The sequence below is a fragment of the Garra rufa genome, chromosome 1 (genome assembly GCF_049309525.1).
Source record: "Garra rufa chromosome 1, GarRuf1.0, whole genome shotgun sequence".
NCBI lineage: Eukaryota > Metazoa > Chordata > Actinopteri > Cypriniformes > Cyprinidae > Garra > Garra rufa.
Window position 1 is genome coordinate 91997936 of NC_133361.1, and position 19493 is coordinate 92017428.

The 19493-nt window shown below is 40.0% G+C and overlaps 12 non-coding genes and 2 pseudogenes across 12 annotated transcripts; 12 read left to right on the plus strand and 2 right to left on the minus strand.

Annotated features, from left to right (window-relative positions):
* Positions 1 to 218: 218 nt before the first annotated feature.
* On the plus strand, positions 219 to 337 carry LOC141318873 (5S ribosomal RNA). Its single transcript, XR_012353163.1, has one exon. It is a non-coding gene; the product is annotated as a 5S ribosomal RNA (ribosomal RNA).
* Positions 338 to 421: 84 nt separating this feature from the next.
* LOC141319378 (5S ribosomal RNA) lies at positions 422 to 540 on the plus strand. Its single transcript, XR_012353637.1, has one exon. It is a non-coding gene; the product is annotated as a 5S ribosomal RNA (ribosomal RNA).
* A 730-nt stretch (positions 541 to 1270) lies between these two features.
* LOC141317894 (5S ribosomal RNA) lies at positions 1271 to 1389 on the plus strand. The gene has a single exon (XR_012352245.1). It is a non-coding gene; the product is annotated as a 5S ribosomal RNA (ribosomal RNA).
* An 84-nt stretch (positions 1390 to 1473) lies between these two features.
* LOC141319379 (5S ribosomal RNA) lies at positions 1474 to 1592 on the plus strand. The gene has a single exon (XR_012353638.1). It is a non-coding gene; the product is annotated as a 5S ribosomal RNA (ribosomal RNA).
* A 1376-nt stretch (positions 1593 to 2968) lies between these two features.
* Positions 2969 to 3087, plus strand: LOC141318874 (5S ribosomal RNA). The gene has a single exon (XR_012353164.1). It is a non-coding gene; the product is annotated as a 5S ribosomal RNA (ribosomal RNA).
* An 84-nt stretch (positions 3088 to 3171) lies between these two features.
* Positions 3172 to 3290, plus strand: LOC141346533 (5S ribosomal RNA; annotated as a pseudogene).
* Positions 3291 to 4666: 1376 nt separating this feature from the next.
* Positions 4667 to 4785, plus strand: LOC141318875 (5S ribosomal RNA). Its single transcript, XR_012353165.1, has one exon. It is a non-coding gene; the product is annotated as a 5S ribosomal RNA (ribosomal RNA).
* An 84-nt stretch (positions 4786 to 4869) lies between these two features.
* LOC141346158 (5S ribosomal RNA) lies at positions 4870 to 4988 on the plus strand. Its single transcript, XR_012357157.1, has one exon. It is a non-coding gene; the product is annotated as a 5S ribosomal RNA (ribosomal RNA).
* Positions 4989 to 12765: 7777 nt separating this feature from the next.
* Positions 12766 to 12884, plus strand: LOC141318876 (5S ribosomal RNA). Its single transcript, XR_012353166.1, has one exon. It is a non-coding gene; the product is annotated as a 5S ribosomal RNA (ribosomal RNA).
* Positions 12885 to 12968: 84 nt separating this feature from the next.
* Positions 12969 to 13087, plus strand: LOC141346509 (5S ribosomal RNA; annotated as a pseudogene).
* A 1376-nt stretch (positions 13088 to 14463) lies between these two features.
* LOC141318877 (5S ribosomal RNA) lies at positions 14464 to 14582 on the plus strand. Its single transcript, XR_012353167.1, has one exon. It is a non-coding gene; the product is annotated as a 5S ribosomal RNA (ribosomal RNA).
* Positions 14583 to 14666: 84 nt separating this feature from the next.
* Positions 14667 to 14785, plus strand: LOC141346166 (5S ribosomal RNA). Its single transcript, XR_012357158.1, has one exon. It is a non-coding gene; the product is annotated as a 5S ribosomal RNA (ribosomal RNA).
* A 1414-nt stretch (positions 14786 to 16199) lies between these two features.
* Positions 16200 to 16271, minus strand: trnaw-cca (transfer RNA tryptophan (anticodon CCA)). Its single transcript has one exon. It is a non-coding gene; the product is annotated as a tRNA-Trp (tRNA).
* Positions 16272 to 17431: 1160 nt separating this feature from the next.
* Positions 17432 to 17503, minus strand: trnaw-cca (transfer RNA tryptophan (anticodon CCA)). The gene has a single exon. It is a non-coding gene; the product is annotated as a tRNA-Trp (tRNA).
* Positions 17504 to 19493: the final 1990 nt, after the last annotated feature.

Below are 19493 nucleotides of genomic sequence, written 5' to 3' on the forward strand. Positions count from 1 at the left end.
AATCTATTTAAACCAATCTTCTTTTATGTCTCATTCTTTTAACCACTAGTCATCTCTCACAGTTAATTCTGACCCCATTTTAATGTTGTAACCCTGGATGGGAGACCGCCTGGGAATACCAGGTGCTGTAAACTTTTGCCTTTTCTTCACTATTTATATAATATGATGGCTTTTACGGAGGCTGATCTATAAATAACCCACTTTTTGGAGCAGTCCTCGCTTACGGCCATACTGCGCTGAGTGCGCCCGGTCTCGTCTGATCTCGGAAGCAAAGCAGCGTCGGGCCTGGTTAGTACTTAGATGGGAGACCGCCTGGGAATACCAGGTGCTGTAAGCTTTTGCCTTTTCTTCACTATTTATATAATATGCTGGCTTTTACGGAGGCTGATCTTTAAATAGCCCACTTTTTGGAGCAGCCCTCGCTTACGGCCATACTGCGCTGAGACCGCCCTATCTCGTCTGATCTCGGAAGCAAAGCAGCGTCGGGCCTGGTTAGTACTTGGATGGGAGACCGCCTGGGAATACCAGGTGCTGTAAGCTTTTGCCTTTTCTTCACTATTTATATAATATGCTGGCTTTTAGAAAGACGTGTTTTACCGCTCTATTTATTACAATCATTTAAATGTATTATAGAGTGTTAAGTGTTTTACATGTTTTTTTAGGCCATTTTATTGCTCTTAACATTTTAAGTGTGTGTGTGTCTTAAATAAATGGATGGTTGGTCTGCCATGTGACTAGACACATGACAGGAAGCAGGAAGTACAACTGTATAAGAGAGCAGCATGACAAACAAAGGACAGTCACCAAACTGTTGGATTAAGGAGTTTGCTAATTTTAGAGCTCACCTTTCCATTCACCACCTGCAAACTTTGGATTACACTTTCTGTGGATTGTATATACAATGGTGGACACTCACATTGGACTTATCAACACACTAGGATTCTTGGACTGTTTTTAGGGTATGGACAAATGAACTGTATTCTTTTAACAGCATTTACCTAGTTTTATCGTGTTGTTTTAAAGTCTTTTATGTGAACCTTGTATATAAACCAAATCTATTTAAACCAATCTTCTTTTATGTCTCATTCTTTTAACCACTAGTCATCTCTCACAGTTAATTCTGACCCCATTTTAATGTTGTAACCCTGGATGGGAGACCGCCTGGGAATACCAGGTGCTGTAAACTTTTGCCTTTTCTTCACTATTTATATAATATGATGGCTTTTACGGAGGCTGATCTATAAATAACCCACTTTTTGGAGCAGTCCTCGCTTACGGCCATACTGCGCTGAGTGCGCCCGATCTCGTCTGATCTCGGAAGCAAAGCAGCGTCGGGCCTGGTTAGTACTTAGATGGGAGACCGCCTGGGAATACCAGGTGCTGTAAGCTTTTGCCTTTTCTTCACTATTTATATAATATGCTGGCTTTTACGGGGGCTGATCTTTAAATAGCCCACTTTTTGGAGCAGCCCTCGCTTACGGCCATACTGCGCTGAGACCGCCCTATCTCGTCTGATCTCGGAAGCAAAGCAGCGTCGGGCCTGGTTAGTACTTGGATGGGAGACCGCCTGGGAATACCAGGTGCTGTAAGCTTTTGCCTTTTCTTCACTATTTATATAATATGCTGGCTTTTAGAAAGACGTGTTTTACCGCTCTATTTATTACAATCATTTAAATGTATTATAGAGTGTTAAGTGTTTTACATGTTTTTTTAGGCCATTTTATTGCTCTTAACATTTTAAGTGTGTGTGTGTCTTAAATAAATGGATGGTTGGTCTGCCATGTGACTAGACACATGACAGGAAGCAGGAAGTACAACTGTATAAGAGAGCAGCATGACAAACAAAGGACAGTCACCAAACTGTTGGATTAAGGAGTTTGCTAATTTTAGAGCTCACCTTTCCATTCACCACCTGCAAACTTTGGATTACACTTTCTGTGGATTGTATATACAATGGTGGACACTCACATTGGACTTATCAACACACTAGGATTCTTGGACTGTTTTTAGGGTATGGACAAATGAACTGTATTCTTTTAACAGCATTTACCTAGTTTTATCGTGTTGTTTTAAAGTCTTTTATGTGAACCTTGTATATAAACCAAATCTATTTAAACCAATCTTCTTTTATGTCTCATTCTTTTAACCACTAGTCATCCCTTACAGTTAAATCTGACCCCATTTTAATCTTGTAACTCTGGATGGGAGACCGCCTGGGAATACCAGGTGCTGTAAGCTTTTGCCTTTTCTTCACTATTTATATAATATGCTGGCTTTTAGAAAGACGTGTTTTACCGCTCTATTTATTACAATCATTTAAATGTATTATAGAGTGTTAAGTGTTTTACATGTTTTTTTAGGCCATTTTATTGCTCTTAACATTTTAAGTGTGTGTGTGTCTTAAATAAATGGATGGTTGGCCTGCCATGTGACTAGACACATGACAGGAAGCAGGAAGTACAACTGTATAAGAGAGCAGCATGACAAACAAAGGACAGTCACCAAACTGTTGGATTAAGGAGTTTGCTAATTTTAGAGCTCACCTTTCCATTCACCACCTGCAAACTTTGGATTACACTTTCTGTGGATTGTATATACAATGGTGGACACTCACATTGGACTTATCAACACACTGGGATTCTTGGACTGTTTTTAGGGTATGGACAAATGAACTGTATTCTTTTAACAGCATTTACCTAGTTTTATCGTGTTGTTTTAAAGTCTTTTATGTGAACCTTGTATAAAAACCAAATCTATTTAAACCAATCTTCTTTTATGTCTCATTCTTTTAACCACTAGTCATCTCTCACAGTTAATTCTGACCCCATTTTAATGTTGTAACTCTGGATGGGAGACCGCCTGGGAATACCAGGTGCTGTAAGCTTTTGCCTTTTCTTCACTATTTATATAATATGATGGCTTTTACGGAGGCTGATCTATAAATAACCCACTTTTTGGAGCAGTCCTCGCTTACGGCCATACTGCGCTGAGTGCGCCCGGTCTCGTCTGATCTCGGAAGCAAAGCAGCGTCGGGCCTGGTTAGTACTTAGATGGGAGACCGCCTGGGAATACCAGGTGCTGTAAGCTTTTGCCTTTTCTTCACTATTTATATAATATGCTGGCTTTTACGGAGGCTGATCTTTAAATAGCCCACTTTTTGGAGCAGGCCTCGCTTACGGCCATACTGCGCTGAGACCGCCCTATCTCGTCTGATCTCGGAAACAAAGCAGCGTCGGGCCTGGTTAGTACTTGGATGGGAGACAGCCTGGGAATACCAGGTGCTATAAGCTTTTGCCTTTTCTTCACTATTTATATAATATGCTGGCTTTTAGAAAGACGTGTTTTACCGCTCTATTTATTACAATCATTTAAATGTATTATAGAGTGTTAAGTGTTTTACATGTTTTTTTAGGCCATTTTATTGCTCTTAACATTTTAAGTGTGTGTGTGTCTTAAATAAATGGATGGTTGGTCTGCCATGTGACTAGACACATGACAGGAAGCAGGAAGTACAACTGTATAAGAGAGCAGCATGACAAACAAAGGACAGTCACCAAACTGTTGGATTAAGGAGTTTGCTAATTTTAGAGCTCACCTTTCCATTCACCACCTGCAAACTTTGGATTACACTTTCTGTGGATTGTATATACAATGGTGGACACTCACATTGGACTTATCAACACACTAGGATTCTTGGACTGTTTTTAGGGTATGGACAAATGAACTGTATTCTTTTAACAGCATTTACCTAGTTTTATCGTGTTGTTTTAAAGTCTTTTATGTGAACCTTGTATATAAACCAAATCTATTTAAACCAATCTTCTTTTATGTCTCATTCTTTTAACCACTAGTCATCCCTTACAGTTAAATCTGACCCCATTTTAATCTTGTAACTCTGGATGGGAGACCGCCTGGGAATACCAGGTGCTGTAAGCTTTTGCCTTTTCTTCACTATTTATATAATATGCTGGCTTTTAGAAAGACGTGTTTTACCGCTCTATTTATTACAATCATTTAAATGTATTATAGAGTGTTAAGTGTTTTACATGTTTTTTTAGGCCATTTTATTGCTCTTAACATTTTAAGTGTGTGTGTGTCTTAAATAAATGGATGGTTGGTCTGCCATGTGACTAGACACATGACAGGAAGCAGGAAGTACAACTGTATAAGAGAGCAGCATGACAAACAAAGGACAGTCACCAAACTGTTGGATTAAGGAGTTTGCTAATTTTAGAGCTCACCTTTCCATTCACCACCTGCAAACTTTGGATTACACTTTCTGTGGATTGTATATACAATGGTGGACACTCACATTGGACTTATCAACACACTGGGATTCTTGGACTGTTTTTAGGGTATGGACAAATGAACTGTATTCTTTTAACAGCATTTACCTAGTTTTATCGTGTTGTTTTAAAGTCTTTTATGTGAACCTTGTATAAAAACCAAATCTATTTAAACCAATCTTCTTTTATGTCTCATTCTTTTAACCACTAGTCATCTCTCACAGTTAATTCTGACCCCATTTTAATGTTGTAACTCTGGATGGGAGACCGCCTGGGAATACCAGGTGCTGTAAGCTTTTGCCTTTTCTTCACTATTTATATAATATGATGGCTTTTACGGAGGCTGATCTATAAATAACCCACTTTTTGGAGCAGTCCTCGCTTACGGCCATACTGCGCTGAGTGCGCCCGGTCTCGTCTGATCTCGGAAGCAAAGCAGCGTCGGGCCTGGTTAGTACTTAGATGGGAGACCGCCTGGGAATACCAGGTGCTGTAAGCTTTTGCCTTTTCTTCACTATTTATATAATATGCTGGCTTTTACGGAGGCTGATCTTTAAATAGCCCACTTTTTGGAGCAGCCCTCGCTTACGGCCATACTGCGCTCAGACCGCCCTATCTCGTCTGATCTCGGAAGCAAAGCAGCGTCGGGCCTGGTTAGTACTTGGATGGGAGACCGCCTGGGAATACCAGGTGCTGTAAGCTTTTGCCTTTTCTTCACTATTTATATAATATGCTGGCTTTTAGAAAGACGTGTTTTACCGCTCTATTTATTACAATCATTTAAATGTATTATAGAGTGTTAAGTGTTTTACATGTTTTTTTAGGCCATTTTATTGCTCTTAACATTTTAAGTGTGTGTGTGTCTTAAATAAATGGATGGTTGGCCTGCCATGTGACTAGACACATGACAGGAAGCAGGAAGTACAACTGTATAAGAGAGCAGCATGACAAACAAAGGACAGTCACCAAACTGTTGGATTAAGGAGTTTGCTAATTTTAGAGCTCACCTTTCCATTCACCACCTGCAAACTTTGGATTACACTTTCTGTGGATTGTATATACAATGGTGGACACTCACATTGGACTTATCAACACACTGGGATTCTTGGACTGTTTTTAGGGTATGGACAAATGAACTGTATTCTTTTAACAGCATTTACCTAGTTTTATCGTGTTGTTTTAAAGTCTTTTATGTGAACCTTGTATATAAACCAAATCTATTTAAACCAATCTTCTTTTATGTCTCATTCTTTTAACCACTAGTCATCTCTCACAGTTAAATCTGACCCCATTTTAATCTTGTAACTCTGGATGGGAGATTGCCTGGGAATACCAGGTGCTGTAAGCTTTTGCCTTTTCTTCACTATTTATATAATATGCTGGCTTTTACGGAGGCTGATCTTTAAATAGCCCACTTTTTGGAGCAGCCCTCGCTTACGGCCATACCACCCTGAGGGCGCTAGAGAGCCAGCAGGTAGTGCTAGGTTTGCAGTGCAGAGATACTCTCTGAATCCATTTGTTTGACAATCTCTTTTCTGAAATACTTAATTTTCTTTTTGATTTTGGACTTTGGGAATTCGTTGTTGGAAAGTCAGAGTTAACCCTGATCACTTCCCCCAACAGCTTAGGCTGTGTGGGGGACTTTTTGGACTCTTCCTGGTTGAAGCATGCTGCAGATGCACATCATGGCTGCAGACAAAGAAACAGTGCAAACAACAATGATAAAAGGTAGCAATAGGAAGAATGAAGAGGACGATCAAAGAAGTGGAAAAGACAACCAAGTAGTGATTCAAAAGCAGCAGAAAACAAACAAAGTCACAGGAGATCTGCAGAGAGAAAGAGAAGAAAACAACCAAGGAGTGCAAGGAGGAACAAAAGGAAAATATAGCAAAGACCTGACATTAGAGGTGGAAGTGGAGGGAACAGAAAAGATTTCCATGATGGATTTGCTGAGGGGAGTAAAGAAGGAGTGTGGAGAGGTGATCGGCTGCAGAGTGAGAGGTGAAAGGATGTATGAACTCACAATGAAGGATGAAGAGGCAAAGCATAAACTAATGGATGGCATGAGAGTACAAGGAGTGATGGTGCATGCAAGGGAAGTTATGAATAATGACATGGTGGTGTCTTTTATAAACTTGCCAGTATACTTAGAGGATGAGAAGATACTCTTCAAACTACAAGAGTGGGGAGTACGACCACTCTCACCAATAAAACGTCGGTTATGGCCTGGAACGGATATAGCTGATGGAACCCGGTTCTTAAAGGTTCGTTTTACAGAACAGGTATGTTCACTTCCATACTCCACAAAGTTTGAGACTCTGAGAGGCACCGAATATTTTCGCGTCATCCATGATAGACAAGTACGTGTTTGCAGACTTTGTATCAAGCCAGGGCACATATTCAGAGAGTGCCCTGAATTAAAGTGCTTCAAATGTGGTGGAGGAGGACATTATGCAAGAGATTGTGAAGAATGGATGCGATTAGAGAGAGAGCGAGTAGTTGGACAAGAAGATGATGAAAGGAGGTACAGTGATCTGACAGAGGAACAAGAGGTGGAAGTGGCTGGTGTTGTGAGCGGGGGAGGTAAAGATGGAGCTGAGGCTGGTGAAAAAAGAAGCAAAATGGAGCGGCGAGACAGAATTGGGAGCAAGGGTGAAAAGGATGGCGAGGAGGAGGAGATGGAACAGTCGGAACAGAGCGAGGAAGACAAAGGTGAAAGTAAAGTGAAAGGAAAAGGTAAAGAGGATGAAAAGAAAGAGATGGAACAGGAACTGAAAGAAAGTAAAGGTGAAGAAAATAGGAATGGGGGACAAAAAGATGGACTGAAAGCAAAGATTAAAAGACTCAGTGCAAAGAGGAAGTCTGAGACGGACGGAGAACAGAGTGAACAGATCAAGGAACCACGGGCAGGTATTTGATGCCTTATTTAATTATATGTGGTTTTGTTTTTCAATTTTATTTAGTTTTCTTTAGCTACTCTCATGGCCACTGTAACTTCAATAAATATAAATGGGTTAAGGAATAAAAGCAAGATGAAAGAGTTATTATTTACATATAGGAGTGATATAATTTGTATACAGGAGACAAATTGGGAAGAGGATAAAGTGAGAGAGATGAGAGAGGAGTGGAGAGGGGATATTTATTATAATAATGGAGCAAAAAATGCAAGAGGTGTGGCAGTACTTTTTAAAAAAGATAGTGTCAAAGGTATAAGGGAGGTATATAAAGATCAGAGGGGAAGGATCTTGGTAGTTGAATTTACATATAGAGATATAGATTTTAGATTAATAAATATATACGTTCCGAATATAGAAGTAGATAGGAGGGAAATATTGGAAGAATTAAAAGAATTAGTTGTGGGGAAATGTATTGTAGTGGGGGATTTTAATATAAAATGTAGCAGATTAGATGTGGGCAAGGGCGTAAAATTTAGATGGGAGAAATCTAGGGGAATGTTGATGGAGATAATGAGAGAGAAGGGGTTAATAGATGTGTGGAGGTATGAAAATCCAGAAAAAAGAGAATTTACTAGGAGGCAATTAAAAGAAGGTATATTAAAACAGAGTAGAATAGATTTAGTGTTAGTTAAGGAGGAAATCATTAGATACATAGATGGGACAAGGCATCAAGGAAATAGTTTAAGTGATCATGATGGTGTTAGGTTCAGAATTAAGATAGGGAGTGAGGAGGTAGGAGGAGGGATGTGGATATTGAATGCAGGATACATTGGAGAGGAAGAATATGAGATACAGATGAAGGATCTAATAAATAGAGAAAATGAGAAGATAGATGAGTATAAAAGAGAGGGAGGATTAGATGACAGAATAGGGGAAAGATGGGAGAAAATGAAAGACCAGATTAAGTTCATCAGTATAAAATATAGTAAGAAAAGATGGGAAAAGATGAAGAAGGAAGAAGAGTTGCTGAAAGAAAGATTGAGGGAAGAATTAAACAAGGCTGAAGATGAAGAAGGATATAGTATGGAAAAATATATAGAGGCTAAGATAGCACTGGAGAAATTTGAGAGGGAGAAATGTAGAGGAGCAATTCTAAGAAGTAGGGCAAAATATGCATTAGAAGGTGAGAAATGTACAGGGTATTTCTTAGGGCTAGAGAAAAGGAGACAAAGTAAAACATATATAAACGAAATAAATACAAAGGAAGGCAAAACAACAAAAGACTACGTAGAGATTTTGGAGAGAGTGCAAGAATTCTATGAAGATTTATACAAGAGGGGAGGAGCAGATGAGAAAATCATAGAGGAAGTATTAGAAAGTGTAGGGAATATTCTAAGTGAGGAAGATAGGGAATGGTGTGATAAGGAGATAGAGGAAGAGGAGGTGAAAGAGGCAATAGGGGGGTTGAAAAATGGAAAAAGTCCGGGGAGTGATGGGATCGGTATTGAATGGTATAAAACATATAAGGAAGGGGTAGCACCAATTCTAGTTGAAGTTTTTAAGGGGATAGAAAGAACAGGAGTAGTGCAAGATAGAATGGTGGAGGGAGTGATAGCTTTAGTGTATAAGAAGGGAAATAGATTAGATATGGAGAACTATAGACCAATCAGTCTATTAAATGTGGATTATAAAATACTGACTAAAGTTTTAGCGAATAGAGTGAAAAGAGTGATAGGAAGTATAGTTCAACCAACACAGAGTTACAGTATACCAGGCAGGGATATAGCGGACACGATAGGGACCGTTAGGGATGTTATGGAGCATATGAAACGAGATGAGAAGGGAGGGATAGTATTAGGGATTGATTGGAATAAAGCTTTTGATAGAGTGGAACACAAATATTTATTTAGGGTATTAGAGAAGTTTGGATTTGGGGTGAAAGTGATAGGATGGATAAGAAGACTATATGAAAAAGCAAAAAGTTGCATAAAAATAAATGGAGTGCTAACAGACAAGTTCGATGTAGGAAGATCAGTAAGACAGGGATGTCCCCTGTCTGCATTATTGTATGCCATTTCAGTAGAGCCTCTAGCTACTTTAATTAAGAGAGATAAAAGAGTAGTGGGCATTGAGTTGCCATATGGAGGGATGTGTACTATAAACCAATATGCAGATGATACTACAATCACAGTGAGAGAAGGAAACAGTGTAAAAAGAGTTTTAGAGATAGTGAAGAGGTATGGGAAGGCATCAGGGGCAAAAATAAATATGGAGAAATCAGAACTAATGTATATAGGGGAGGTAGAGAGAGTAGAGGTAGGGTTAAGAGTGGAGGAAAGATATGTGAAGGTATTAGGGGTATATTTAGGGGTGCAAAGCAAAGAGGCAAGAGATGTGACTTGGACCGGGGTGATTAACAAAATAAGAACAGTATGTGCAGCATGGAAAGGGAGAAAATTGAAATTAAATGGGAAAGTAATAGTGGTAAATAGCCTGTTATTGTCAGTATGTGTGTATGTGATGAGTGTAATGGAAATGCCAGGGTGGGTGTTGAATGAATTGAATAAAATTGTAGGTGATTTTATATGGGGCGGCAAAGGGGTGAAAATTGCACAGAAAACATTGGTGGGTAAGAGATGGGAAGGGGGTTTAAACTTGATGGACTTAGAAACAAAAAGAGCCGCAATGAGAATAAAAACGGTAATAAAATATATGGGAGGGAGATGGGATTATGGATGGAAGGAGTTCTTAAGAAAGTATGTTGATGACGTGGGAGGAATAGGAGATAATGGTTGGTACATGGGCTTCAAGCAATCAATGACGGGAGGAATACCAGAAATATATCGGGAGGTTTTAGAGGCATGGAGGCATTTCCTACCCAAATTAGAGTATGAGTGTGAAGATATAAATGTGATTAAAAATCTGCCACTATTTCTGAATGAAAAAATTAAGTATAAAAATAAAACATTGTATGAACATAAATTTATAGAAGGGGGCATAAAACAAGTAAAGGATATAATGTACGAAGTTATTCCAGGATTTCTTAGAGATAACTGCATTTATGATTCTGTGTGTGATTTAGATGGAATGGAGAATAGAGAGAAAGTGAATACAATATATGACAAAATTAAAACAAGTATACCCTTGCAATGGACTAAGGTGATTAAAAGTGAATGTGTCTCTAAAGAAGAGCAATGTATGCCAGAGATGTATGTGCATGATAATGGTGAAAAGTACAAAATTAAGAATATGAGTGTAAAGAATGTATACAGGAGATTAATCGGTGATGTTATAAAAGAACCAGCGGCAGAAAAAGTGTGGAACAAAGTGTTTGAGGATCTGGATGTGAAATAAATCTGGTCAAACCTAAATATAAAATACAACAGTATTGATTGTGAGAACAATGACTTTCTGATAAGACATAATAGAATTTACACGAATGTGGTGTTAAATAAAATAAACAATGATGTCAATGTGATGTGTGATGTGTGTGATAATGGCCATGAGAGTTTTTTACATTATTTTCTGAGATGTGAAGCTTTGGTTGGTTTCTTTGATTTTCTTAAAAGTATATTAATAGAAAACTGGGGTGTGCAAGTGAAGTCAGAGGAGGAATGGGGGAAACTATTTTTGTTTGGAATTGTTGGGAAAAGGAAAAAAAGGGATATCTGTCTAATTAATTTTCTTTTAAGTCATGCTAGACTAGCAGTGGTTCTAAGAAGGAACTATGCACATTTTGAGGGTAGGACGATGAAAGTTAAAGATATATTTAAGTTAATAACACAAAGAGATGTGGAGTTGATTTGTAAGTTTGGAGAGAAAAAGGCAAAAGAATTTTTTATAGACACAAATAAGTTCATATATCAAGATGTGGGTGGGAAAATCTGCTTTAATTGGTAGGAAGCAATCATTTGATTTGAGAAGGGTAGTAGACATATCTCTTGTATATTTCATTTATGTATCTGTATTTTCCTTTTTTTGTGCAAAATAATGGATGTCAATTGAAAGATGACTCATATGAATGTAACAAATTGTGTTGAGTGAGTGTGAATGTGATGGAAAACTGTAATTGAAAATTTGTGAATTGAAAATAAAAAAAAGATAAAAAAAAAAAGAGACCGCCCGATCTCGTCTGATCTCGGAAGCAAAGCAGCGTCGGGCCTGGTTAGTACTTGGATGGGAGACCGCCTGGGAATACCAGGTGCTGTAAGCTTTTGCCTTTTCTTCACTATTTATATAATATGCTGGCTTTTAGAAAGACGTGTTTTACCGCTCTATTTATTACAATCATTTAAATGTATTATAGAGTGTTAAGTGTTTTACATGTTTTTTAGGCCATTTTATTACTCTTAACATTTTAAGTGTGTGTGTGTCTTTAATAAATGGATGCTTGGCCTGCCATGTGACTAGACACATGACAGGAAGCAGGAAGTACAACTGTATAAGAGAGCAGCATGACAAAAAAAGTCACCAAACTGTTGGATTAAGGAGTTGCTAATTTTAGAGCTCACCTTTCCATTCACCACCTGCAAACTTTGGATTACACTTTCTGTGGATTGTATATACAATGGTGGACACTCACATTGGACTTATCAACACACTGGGATTCTTGGACTGTTTTTAGGGTATGGACAAATGAACTGTATTCTTTTAACAGCATTTACCTAGTTTTATCGTGTTGTTTTAAAGTCTTTTATGTGAACCTTGTATATAAACCAAATCTATTTAAACCAATCTTCTTTTATGTCTCATTCTTTTAACCACTAGTCATCTCTCACAGTTAAATCTGACCCCATTTTAATCTTGTAACTCTGGATGGGAGACCGCCTGGGAATACCAGGTGCTGTAAGCTTTTGCCTTTTCTTCACTATTTATATAATATGCTGGCTTTTAGAAAGACGTGTTTTACCGCTCTATTTATTACAATCATTTAAATGTATTATAGAGTGTTAAGTGTTTTACATGTTTTTTTAGGCCATTTTATTGCTCTTAACATTTTAAGTGTGTGTGTGTCTTAAATAAATGGATGGTTGGCCTGCCATGTGACTAGACACATGACAGGAAGCAGGAAGTACAACTGTATAAGAGAGCAGCATGACAAACAAAGGACAGTCACCAAACTGTTGGATTAAGGAGTTTGCTAATTTTAGAGCTCACCTTTCCATTCACCACCTGCAAACTTTGGATTACACTTTCTGTGGATTGTATATACAATGGTGGACACTCACATTGGACTTATCAACACACTGGGATTCTTGGACTGTTTTTAGGGTATGGACAAATGAACTGTATTCTTTTAACAGCATTTACCTAGTTTTATCGTGTTGTTTTAAAGTCTTTTATGTGAACCTTGTATAAAAACCAAATCTATTTAAACCAATCTTCTTTTATGTCTCATTCTTTTAACCACTAGTCATCTCTCACAGTTAATTCTGACCCCATTTTAATCTTGTAACTCTGGATGGGAGACCGCCTGGGAATACCAGGTGCTGTAAGCTTTTGCCTTTTCTTCACTATTTATATAATATGATGGCTTTTACGGAGGCTGATCTATAAATAACCCACTTTTTGGAGCAGTCCTCGCTTACGGCCATACTGCGCTGAGTGCGCCCGGTCTCGTCTGATCTCGGAAGCAAAGCAGCGTCGGGCCTGGTTAGTACTTAGATGGGAGACCGCCTGGGAATACCAGGTGCTGTAAGCTTTTGCCTTTTCTTCACTATTTATATAATATGCTGGCTTTTACGGAGGCTGATCTTTAAATAGCCCACTTTTTGGAGCAGGCCTCGCTTACGGCCATACTGCGCTGAGACCGCCCTATCTCGTCTGATCTCGGAAACAAAGCAGCGTCGGGCCTGGTTAGTACTTGGATGGGAGACAGCCTGGGAATACCAGGTGCTGTAAGCTTTTGCCTTTTCTTCACTATTTATATAATATGCTGGCTTTTAGAAAGACGTGTTTTACCGCTCTATTTATTACAATCATTTAAATGTATTATAGAGTGTTAAGTGTTTTACATGTTTTTTTAGGCCATTTTATTGCTCTTAACATTTTAAGTGTGTGTGTGTCTTAAATAAATGGATGGTTGGTCTGCCATGTGACTAGACACATGACAGGAAGCAGGAAGTACAACTGTATAAGAGAGCAGCATGACAAACAAAGGACAGTCACCAAACTGTTGGATTAAGGAGTTTGCTAATTTTAGAGCTCACCTTTCCATTCACCACCTGCAAACTTTGGATTACACTTTCTGTGGATTGTATATACAATGGTGGACACTCACATTGGACTTATCAACACACTAGGATTCTTGGACTGTTTTTAGGGTATGGACAAATGAACTGTATTCTTTTAACAGCATTTACCTAGTTTTATCGTGTTGTTTTAAAGTCTTTTATGTGAACCTTGTATATAAACCAAATCTATTTAAACCAATCTTCTTTTATGTCTCATTCTTTTAACCACTAGTCATCCCTTACAGTTAAATCTGACCCCATTTTAATCTTGTAACTCTGGATGGGAGACCGCCTGGGAATACCAGGTGCTGTAAGCTTTTGCCTTTTCTTCACTATTTATATAATATGCTGGCTTTTAGAAAGACGTGTTTTACCGCTCTATTTATTACAATCATTTAAATGTATTATAGAGTGTTAAGTGTTTTACATGTTTTTTTAGGCCATTTTATTGCTCTTAACATTTTAAGTGTGTGTGTGTCTTAAATAAATGGATGGTTGGTCTGCCATGTGACTAGACACATGACAGGAAGCAGGAAGTACAACTGTATAAGAGAGCAGCATGACAAACAAAGGACAGTCACCAAACTGTTGGATTAAGGAGTTTGCTAATTTTAGAGCTCACCTTTCCATTCACCACCTGCAAACTTTGGATTACACTTTCTGTGGATTGTATATACAATGGTGGACACTCACATTGGACTTATCAACACACTGGGATTCTTGGACTGTTTTTAGGGTATGGACAAATGAACTGTATTCTTTTAACAGCATTTACCTAGTTTTATCGTGTTGTTTTAAAGTCTTTTATGTGAACCTTGTATAAAAACCAAATCTATTTAAACCAATCTTCTTTTATGTCTCATTCTTTTAACCACTAGTCATCTCTCACAGTTAATTCTGACCCCATTTTAATGTTGTAACTCTGGATGGGAGACCGCCTGGGAATACCAGGTGCTGTAAGCTTTTGCCTTTTCTTCACTATTTATATAATATGATGGCTTTTACGGAGGCTGATCTATAAATAACCCACTTTTTGGAGCAGTCCTCGCTTACGGCCATACTGCGCTGAGTGCGCCCGGTCTCGTCTGATCTCGGAAGCAAAGCAGCGTCGGGCCTGGTTAGTACTTAGATGGGAGACCGCCTGGGAATACCAGGTGCTGTAAGCTTTTGCCTTTTCTTCACTATTTATATAATATGCTGGCTTTTACGGAGGCTGATCTTTAAATAGCCCACTTTTTGGAGCAGCCCTCGCTTACGGCCATACTGCGCTCAGACCGCCCTATCTCGTCTGATCTCGGAAGCAAAGCAGCGTCGGGCCTGGTTAGTACTTGGATGGGAGACCGCCTGGGAATACCAGGTGCTGTAAGCTTTTGCCTTTTCTTCACTATTTATATAATATGCTGGCTTTTAGAAAGACGTGTTTTACCGCTCTATTTATTACAATCATTACAATCAATGTATTATAGAGTGTTAAGTGTTTTACATGTTTTTTTAGGCCATTTTATTGCTCTTAACATTTTAAGTGTGTGTGTGTCTTAAATAAATGGATGGTTGGCCTGCCATGTGACTAGACACATGACAGGAAGCAGGAAGTACAACTGTATAAGAGAGCAGCATGACAAACAAAGGACAGTCACCTACTGTTGCCCCACGAGGTCCTGAACCCAGAGGTGATGTATTTTGCTTAACCGCCTTGACACAGAATGCAAATCAGTAAATATACGGTGCTCAAGGAACACTCTTGATGTTGGACTTCATACTCAGGAGATCAAAAACAGATCGTCTGACCTCAAGGTGATTTGGGGCCAGACACTCTACCGTAGCACTACAAGATGGCGGAAAAATTATTTAGTGTTTCATGCTTAAGCACTTTGATAAACTATGCAAATCAGCTAGTCTTTACACTCACAAAGTCAAGAACAGATCGCTTGACCTCAACATAATTGGAACATGCAACCTCCCGATCCGGGGTCAGGCGCGCTCTGTCGCGGCCACGAGGTCGAGAGAACAAGTCGGCCTTCCTTGCTTAATTGCTTTGATTCAATTTGCAAATCAGTCACGGTAAAGGGCTGTAGACTTTATACTATGGATGTCAAGAAGAGATCAACTGATGTGATTGGAACATGCAACCGTCTGATCTGGATTCAGCCATGCTACCGTTGTACCCCAAGACACCACAAACCTATCTGGTGTTTCCTAGAGCGGAGGACTGTAGATGATACATTGGTTATCTTTAGGTCGCTGGTTCGATTCCGGCTCGAAGGAGCTGGCTTTTGAATTCGGCACGTAGATGTTTCCACGATTTCTTCAGAGATTGCAGGGCAAGATATGAAAAAGTAACACATCAAGAGACAGATCTGTCACAGTACACAATGACAGGAATGGTTATTACATGAGATCTCAGGCTTAATAAAAATAACAGGTCAAGATACAAATCTATCGCAGTACACCGGTGGTTTTCAATCCTGATCCTGGTGACCCCCTGCTCTGGGCTGTGTTTCCCAAAAGCATTGCAATCCTTAATACAACGTAGACGCATTGAAACCAATAGAGTTACAATCAACTTAGGGTTACGATGACTCTGAAAAACGCGGGCCTGCATATTTTGTCTGTCTCCTTTTTCTGACACAACCAGATGAGTTCATGGAGCTCTCTCCTAACGAGCTAATGATCTGAATCAGGTGTGTTTAATAAGGGAGACATACAGAGCGGTGGGATTGGAAACCACTGCAGCACACAACGACAGGACCTCTTTTCACATTAGAAGTCAACAAGAAATCACGTGACCCCGACGTGATTTGAACACGCAACCTTCTGATCTGGAGTCAGACGCGCTACCGTTGCGCCACGAGGTCCTGAACCTAGAGGTGATGTATTTTGCTTAACCGCCTTGACACAGAATGCAAATCAGTAAATATACGGTGCACAAGGAACATTCTTGATGTTGGACTTCATACTCAGGAGATCAAAAACAGATCGTCTGACCTCAACGTGATTTGGAGCCAGACACTCTACCGTTGCACTATAAGATAGCGGAAAAATTATTTAGTGTTTCATGCTTAAGCACTTTGATAAACTATGCAAATCAGCTAGTCTTTACCCTCACAAAGTCAAGAACAGATCGCTTGACCTCAACATAATTGGAACACGCAACCTCCCGATCCGGGGTCAGGCGCACTCTGTCGCGGCCACGAGGTCGAGAGAACAAGTCGGCGTTCCTTGCTTAATTGCTTTGATTCAATTTGCAAATCAGTCACGGTAAAGGGCTGTAGACTTTATACTATGGATGTCAAGAAGAGATCAACTGATGTGATTGGAACATGCAACCGTCTGATCTGCATTCAGCCATGCTACCGTTGTACCCCAAGACACCACAAACCTATCTGGTGTTTCCTGCTTAAGCCAATTTTTGTCACCTTTGATAGCTCAGCTGGTAGAGAGGAGGACTGTAGATGATACATTGGCTATTCTTAGGTCGCTGGTTCGATTCCGGCTCGAAGGAGCTGGCTTTTGAATTCGGCACGTAGATGTTTCCACGATTTCTTCAGAGATTGCAGGGAAAGAAATTAAAAAGTAACACATCAAGAGGCAGATCTGTCACAGTACACAATGACAGGAATGGTTATTACATGAGATCTCAGGCTTAATAAAAGTAACAGGTCAAGATACAAATCTATCACAGTACACCGGTGGTTTTCAATCCTGATCCTGGTGACCCCCTGCTCTGGGCTGTGTTTCCCAAAAGCATTGCAATCCTTAATACAACGTAGACGCATTGAAACCAATAGTTACAATCAACTTAGGGTTACGATGACTGAAAAACGCGGCCCTGCATATTTTGTCTGTCTCCTTTTTCTGACACAACCAGATGAGTTCATGGAGCTCTCTCCTAACGAGCTAATGATCTGAATCAGGTGTGTTTAATAAGGGAAACATACACAGCGGTGGGATTGGAAACCACTGCAGCACACAACAACAGGACCTCTTTCACATTACAAGTCAACAAGAAATCACATGACCCCGACGTGATTTGAACACACAACCTTCTGATCTGGAGTCAGACGCGCTACCGTTGCGCCACGAGGTCCTGAATCCAGAGGTGATGTATTTTGCTTAACGACCTTGACACAGAATGCAAATCAGTAAATATACGGTGCTCAAGGAACACTCTTGATGTTGGACTTCATACTCAGGAGATCAAAAACAGATCGTCTGACCTCAAGGTGATTTGGAGCCAGACACTCTACCGTTGCACTACAAGATAGTGGAAAAATTATTTTGTGTTTCATGCTTAAGCACTTTGATAAACTATGCAAATCAGCTAGTCTTTACACTCACAAAGTCAAGAACAGATCGCTTGACCTCAACATAATTGGAACACGCAACCTCCCGATCCGGGGTCAGGCGCACTCTGTTTTCTCGGCCACAAGGTCGAGAAAACAAGTCGGCGTTCCTTGCTTAATTGCTTTGATTCAATTTGCAAATCAGTCATGGTAAAGGGCTGTAGACTTTATACTATGGATGTCAAGAAGAGATCAACTGATGTGATTGGAACATGCAACCGTCTGATCTGCATTCAGCCATGCTACCGTTGTAACCCAAGACACCATCATGGACTTCATCCCCCACAAGCCACTGCACTTATCACTGCTCACACCTGCAGCTCATTCACACACTCACACACCTGCAGTTCATTTACACACACTGCATATAAGCCACTCTCACACCTAGCTCTTGGCGAAGTCTTGTATTGCCCCGGCTGCATTTCTGAGCGTTTCTTCCCGTGTTTGATTCTCACTGCTAGCCCCGACCTTTCTGCCTGTGTTTTGACTACGATTTCTGCCTGCCCCTGTGTTTGTTTTGTTTTGTCTTATCTAATAAATGCTGCGAATGGATCCGCTCGTCTCAGTCCGTCCTTGTGACAATTCTCTTTAATGGGGAAGTGTGTCCAAACCTTTTATTGGTACTGTATGTTTGTTCCAGTGAGTGAATCAAAATCTAGGTGAGTCAGAAGTACAAAACCTGATAATGTAATAACATGCCGTTACTGTAATATAGCTCTGAACAGCCTTTGAAGTCCACTTCCACCAGACAGCGCGATCCAGTTGCCGGGCTACCAGCTGTTTAGAGGCGATCGCAACGCAGAATCAACGGGGAAATCGCGCGGTGGCGGGACGTGCTTTTACATCAACGAAAGGTGGTGTACAGATGTAACAGTATTAAAGAAGATGTGCTGTTCTGATCTAGAAGCTCTCTTCATTAACTGTAAGCCGTTCTATTCGCCGCGAGAGTTTTGCTCGTTCATTCTCGTGAGCGTCTACATTCCTCCGCAAGCGCACGTGAGCCTGGCTTTGCAGAAACTCGCTGATCAGATCACCGTGACGGAACAACAACACCCGGACTCTGTTTTAATCATTCTTGGGGATTTTAACAAAGCTAATCTCTCCCGTGAACTGCCAAAATACAGTCAACATGTTACATGTTCAACCAGAGACAGTAATATATTGGACCACTGTTACACCACAATACGTAATGCATATCACTCTGTCCCACGTGCAGCTTTGGGACTCTCTGATCACTGCCTGGTTCATCTTATACCAACCTACAGACAAAAACTTAAATCTGCTAAACCTGTAGCAAAGTCTGTGAAGAGATGGACCAACGAAACAGAGCGGGCTTTACAAGCCTGTTTCGATTGTACTGATTGGAGTGTTTTCGAAGCTGCTGCTACCGACCTGGATGAGCTCACAGACACTGTTACTTCATATATCAGTTTCTGTGAGGATATGTGCATTCCTACCAAGACTCGTTTAACTTTCAACAATGACAAACCATGGTTCACTGCAAAACTCAGACAGCTTCGTCACGCCAAAGAGGATGCTTACAGGAAAGGGGACAGTGTCTTGTATAAGCAGGCCAAATACACACTAGAAAAGGAGATCAAAGTGGCAAAGAAGAATTATTCCGAAAAGATAAGGAATCAATTCTCTTCCGGTGACTCTTCATCAGTGTGGGACAGCCTGAAAGCCATCACTAACTACAAGACACCATCCCCCTGCATGGTGGACAATCAACAA